The 6,000-nt window shown below is 42.0% G+C and overlaps 1 long non-coding RNA gene across 2 annotated transcripts in view; it reads right to left on the bottom strand.

The window, feature by feature from the left end:
* Positions 1-684: 684 nt before the first annotated feature.
* The window catches only part of LOC105466154 (uncharacterized), a 108,422-nt gene continuing 103,106 nt past the window's right edge, over positions 685-6,000 (bottom strand). The window contains exons 4-5 of one of the 2 annotated variants that reach the window (XR_011607796.1): positions 3,946-4,053; positions 685-1,298 (exon numbers count right to left, since the gene is read on the bottom strand). This is a non-coding gene — a long non-coding RNA (uncharacterized lncRNA). Of the gene's footprint in view, positions 4,054-6,000 lie in introns of both variants that reach the window. The other variant, XR_011607795.1, reaches the window with a different exon arrangement.

Here is a 6,000-nt window from a genome sequence, read left to right as displayed (position 1 = left end):
AATTGCTACCTAACAAGTTACCACAAACTAAGTGGCTTAAAACATTTATGTATTATCTCATGGTTTCATGAGTTAGAAGTCCAGGCAAGTGGAGCTGAGCTGCTTAGGGCCTCACAAAGCTAACATCATGGTGTCAGCTGGGGCATCAGTCTCATGTGGAGCTCAGAGTGTTCTCAGATTCATTCAGATTGATGACAGAATTTTGATCCCTGCAGTTGTAGAACTGAGGTCACATCTTCTGGCTGGATGTCAGTTGGGGACTGCTTTCAGCTCCCAAAGGCCACCCTAAGGTCCTATCCACATGGCCCCCTCCACTGGAAGTTCTCCGTGTGACTGTTGGTTTCTTTCAGGCTAGCAGGAGAGTGCCCGCTTTGTTTCCTGTCCCTTTTAAGGACTCACCTAATCAGACCAGGCCCAGCCTGGATAATAAGATAATCTTCCTTTGCCCATAAAGACCAGCATAATCGCCAGGAGTGATATTCATCATATTCACAGGTCATGCCTATCCTTAAGGGGAGAGGGATGATACAGGGTATCTATACCAAGGAGCAGGAATCTTGGGGACCATCTTAGAATTCTACCTGCCACAGTGAGTACAGTATATCTAAAATGTACTTTGCATTTTATCTTCCTTAAACACTTTCTTATATACTAGCCCATGTTAGCAAGTTAAGTTAAAAAAAAAAAAAAAAAAAAAAAAGCTAAGTAAAAACTATAAATAGCACTTAAAGGAGAAGGAAAGAGGCAGAGGTCCAGAACTCTAGTTTGCCATTTGCCCCCTCCTCCCCATATCAGCCAACCTCAGTTGTTTGCCGTAGAGAAATGCACATGTCTGAGATCCCGCTGATCAAAATGTGACCCAGCACTTCTGTTTATTATTCATTGGGCGTTGTTGAGTTACACTGGTCATTTCACCCATTAAATGATGTGCTAAATCTGGAGCACAGGGAGAGAACAGGGAAGCCCTGGGGGAAGATTGCTTTGGGATAGGCTAACCTGGCCGCCCTTGGCTGCATGTCTGGGTTCAGGCCATCCTCCCACCTCCCCTTCCGAACCCTGCAGAGAGTATCTGCACTTTGGGTTAGTGCTGGCAGCTGTAGCATTTCCTGTACATGAGAATATAGAAAATTCACCTCTCTGAGTAAGGGTTCTTCCACTCAGCGTGAAGTTTTGTGGCTCCTCTCTGTTGTTGCCTGTTCTCAAGATTCGTTCCCTTTATTACCCGAGTAATGTGGTCGTACCACAGTTTGTTTTCCATTCTCTCGTGGATGGACACCTGAGATATTTCCAAGTTGTGCCTATCATGAATAAAGCTGCTGTGAACATTCTAGTATAGGACAAAAGGATGAAAAGAAGTTTGAAGTCTGTCTTCTGTCTTTTAATCTTATTTATGATTTTTAAATAAAAGGTTTCTAATTTCAATGTAGTCTTATTTCTTGGCATAAGTTTCATGATTTTTTAATTTTAAGAAATCCTTGGTATCCCAAGATTATAAACAGCATCTCTTACACTTTTTTTCTAACCCATCATAATTTTGTTTTTAATAGCTAGTATCTGAAATTCATTTTTGAGATGGCTTGAGTTAAGGATCTTAGTATTTCCTGCAGACATACAGCCAAGACCTCCACTACATGTATTGAGGAGTCTGTTATCTCCTGACTTTGCATTCTTTTCTCCTCTTATGAACTCTCCTTCAACCATCTGCCTCCATGGTTCCAATAACCAAGTAAGCATTGATAATGCCAAAGTCTTTCTCTAGCCAAGGATGGCAACTCCATGGACTCCTCTTCTCAACTACGCATGCTCCTGTCATTCAATCTAATGGCAAATATTTCTAAATATGCACAAAATCTGACCACTTCTTACCAGTTATACCACTTGCACTGTGTCCAAGTCATTATGACCCATAATTTGGACTCCTGCCTTAGCCTCCTGACTGGTTTCCCTGCTTCTGTTATCACCCCAGCAAATTAGAATAATCCTGTTAAAACTTACATCAGATCATGTCATCCTTTGCCATAAACTCTCCAAACATTCCCATCTCCAGTAAAAAGCAATTGTCTTAAAGCAGCCTCAAAGGCCCTACCTGGCCTAGGTGCCCCTGCCCTTTCTGTCCCCTTTACTCCCACTCTCCCACTTGCTGACCCCATTCCAGACCCATTAACTCACTACCTGCTCCTGAGAACACCAGGTGTTCTTCTTATGGGCTTTGCAGGAGCTACTCCTGATACCTAAAATGCTTTTCCCTCCAACACCTGTGTGACTCACTTGATTACCTCCTTTTGAACTTGGCTCAAATCTCGCCATCTCAGGAAGCCTTGCCTTGCCCACCCTGTTTAAATTGAAACCTGTGCTTTTCCCTACCCCCATCCCAATCCCCATGTACTGCTCTGTTCTCCATAGCATTTGTTACTGGTTAATACACGACATCACTTATTTATTCTATTTCTTTTTTTATTTCCTCCCCTCCAACTAGAATATAAGCTCTATAAAGACAGGATTTTTACCTTTTTGTGGTTGATTCTACTACCACAGAGTGGTCCTTAGCATGTCCCAGATGTTCAATAATGTGTTAAATAATGAGTAAATGAACTTCCTTCTGAATGTTACCTAGATCTTCCACAGGCACCTCACACTATTAACATTGAACTTACTCTATTTTTGCCAGAACTACCCATGTCCACCTTACCCACACAAGCTTACTAGAATAGTCCTAGTCTCATTACAGTTACCTATGTCACCTTCCTCCACTATGACCTCCTTGTCATCTCACTGTCAGCTCCTGAAGACCAGGAGCTCATTTCCTCATCTTTCCTTGGGTCATTGCAGTTTCCCACAAGCCTCTTTGCCTCTGTTCTGGCTCCCATTTAATTCTCGCTCCTCAAGCAGCCACCAGCATGTTGCTAAAATCTACATATAATCTTGTCCTTTGTTTGCTTACAATTCTTTCATGACTCCCCTTACTTTCAGGATAATGAACAAATGGTATTGTTATTATGGTATTGTTACCATATGTTATTATGGTATCATGGTATTGTCACCAGTGGTGAATCTGTACGGGTCTTCAGCAAATTTGATCCTTGCCTCCTTGGAGAAAAGAATTTGGCTGAGGGATACAAGTAGGATTAAGTCAGAGGGAGAGACCAAGGCAAGTTTCAGAGCAGGAGGGAGAGTTTATTAAAATGTTTTAGAGCAGGAGCAAAAGAAGCAAAGTACACTTGGAAGAGGGCCAAGCAGGCAACTTGAGAGGTCCAAGTGGCTCGTTCAGCCCTTGACTTGGGGTTTTATACATTGACATGGCTCTGGGATTTTCTTTTCTCCTCCATTGAATCTTCCCTTGGGGCAGGCTATTGCTCAGCTACTGCATGTGCAATGTCGGTCAGCATTTGGGAGGGTGACCACATGTATAGTGCATTTACTAAGACTGGGCGCATGCTCTCTGGGGGCAAACGCCCCCCAGGGGAACATCACACATCAGTCATTTTGCTTCTTAGTTCACATGCTTCAGGCCACTTGCCCAGCTTTTGAGATCTTATCAAGCGCTGATTACCAACTGTAGGTGTTTTCCATCTACTGGGAGACTGTCTTACCCTGGAGCCAGCTGCAACCAATTATCATTTCAGAGAGACAGTTTAACAACCACTTGACATGACCTGATGGTCATCTGACATTCCTGGGGTGGAGAGTCCTCCCCTGCCTTCCTCACACCTACCTAACTACCTACTCTAACATTCCTGCCCCTCAAGAGTCCAAGACCCAATTCTTTGGGAAAATGGACAAAGGTCAGTCTTCTGTAACTGCTTCCTGCTGTCAGAGGGGTGGTAGTCATTGTTCTGTGGGTCTTGGCCTCTTGCTAGCTGTCAAGGCAGGGTGACTCTGTGAGTGAATCTCTTGGTGAAAATGGTATCCAGCCAGGTCAAAAAGGAGACAGGGACAGGATTTTACCTCTCCATATTCCACTGATGGGCAGTCTAGGGGTTCTCTGTGGAAGGGTGACTCTTGAATACTGAGAGAGCAGTATCCCTCACTGAGGATCATTTGGAGCTTGATGGCCTAAAGACAGGAGGAGACAAATTGGGTATTAGATTTAGAAGACATGGACCAAAAAGGAGCAAAAGTAGGAGACTAACAAGTGGGCCAGAAATAGAAGAACCCAGAAGAACCATTTCCAGGTTCCATCCCAATCTCCAACCCTGACAGGCTCATTCTCGTAAACAGGAGGCTCAATTTATGAGTTGTCTGATATTGTCTTGTACTTTTCCCAATTCATTGACCCCAAAGCAACATTTTTCATCTAAGACTAAACAAATTCCTCCCTATTCTACCATTAACATATCTAGCTCTCAGCCATTTTGGAGGACTACAGCTGCTAAAAAGTCCATTTGTTCTTGAATGGCTGTTAAGGTTTTAACCATGGCATCATATTGTTGGCTACTTCCACTGAGAGTTGGCTATAGGTCAAGGCTTGTGTGACTCCAATGATTCTGGTTTCTGTATCAGCTATAATGCTAAGTTCCATGAGAAGGTGACTTAATTGTATAGCCTTTTTCATCTTGGTCAAGATGTAATGCCCATAGATTGGTACTGAAGAGAGAGATTGCCAGGGATACATGTCCCAAAGATGTCCAGGGATACATAGCCTGTGGTACAAGTTCCAGTCCAACTAGTGGGGAGGCACTGGTGAACTAACTGGTCACAAATATAGTGACTCCTCACGTCTTAAGACAAGTAAAGGTGTCAAAATGAAATAAATGTCTGACTCTTTCCAGCATAGGTAAGTGGCTTAGCTAACTCCATATGTTCCCAGGTTTTACATAGACTTTAATGGCTTTAAAGCAGGCAAGCTGTACAGTTATTAAGAGTCACAGTAGCAGTTTATGACCTTAAAGTATTTAGTAGCCCTAATAACCTTTAAAATCATACAGCATTTCTTTTATAAATTCCCTTTCACAAATATTCTTATGACTTGTACAGACCATCTACAACATGCTTGGACTTTCTGACTTGTCCTAAACCTCCCTCTTTTTTAAACCAGTCATTTTGCTTTTGGACAAGAATTTGCCATGCAAGATCCTTTCTCATATAAAATATCTTTTCTTTATAACTTTTCTTACCAAAAATACCTCTACTTTCATAACTTTTGAATTAGACAAAAGCCATTTTCCTACTGTTAGGAAGTTATGGTTTGTACTACACATTGTTGTGTGAGTCCTGTGATGGGGGAGCAGGTGGGGATGTTATCTATACACTGTAGAAGTTATCCTCCCTCAAGAGATTGCTCAATTAGATTTCTTGCTAGGGCTTTTCTAAATAAGAGTGGGCTATTTCTATACCCCTGAGGTAGGACTGTCCAGGTTGAAGTTATTGGTTAAAGATTTAGGTAGCTTTCCCAGAAGAAATAGGGTTATTAGAGGGAAAGATGAATTCAGAAGTTGGGCAAATATTAAGCAGGCACCCATCTTGGAAAGTATATTTTTGCCCAAAGTGGTGGGGGTATTTAGACATTAATGGGGACCACTGGGAAAATGGTAATTGATCCCTTAAATAATATAAATAATAATATATATCTTAAATAATATAAATATTTAATATAAATATAAATAATATAAATAATTAAATAATATAATCTTTTTTCTTTGGAAGGAGGGCATGCCATTTGCCCCTGTTACCTGACAGTATCTGAAAGAGTTGCTCAGAGAAGAAGATTAGCACTAAATAGGCAGCTCTTGAACACAAAAGGGAAATTCATAATTTTATTTGTAGCCTCTAGAGTTGCCCTTGGCTTTGTTTCCTTTGGTCAGAATGGATACCCCCTTCAACTCAAGGCCTTTATTGGATTGGAGTCCGGCCTGGGGGCCTTTCTGACTCTCAGGACAGTCCTTTTTCCAGTGGCTGAGCTTGTGGTAGAGGGAGCAGGCCTTGTGGAGCTTTTTTCCACTTAGCCCATTGAAGTTTTTTGTTTTAAGCTTGTGTGTGGGGGGATGTCAAGCTTTTCCCAGT

Source organism: Macaca nemestrina, chromosome 9 (genome assembly GCF_043159975.1).
Source record: "Macaca nemestrina isolate mMacNem1 chromosome 9, mMacNem.hap1, whole genome shotgun sequence".
Taxonomy (NCBI): Eukaryota; Metazoa; Chordata; class Mammalia; order Primates; family Cercopithecidae; genus Macaca; species Macaca nemestrina.
The sequence above is the reverse complement of the archived record's forward strand: the minus strand, read 5'-3'. Positions and strand labels throughout refer to the sequence as shown.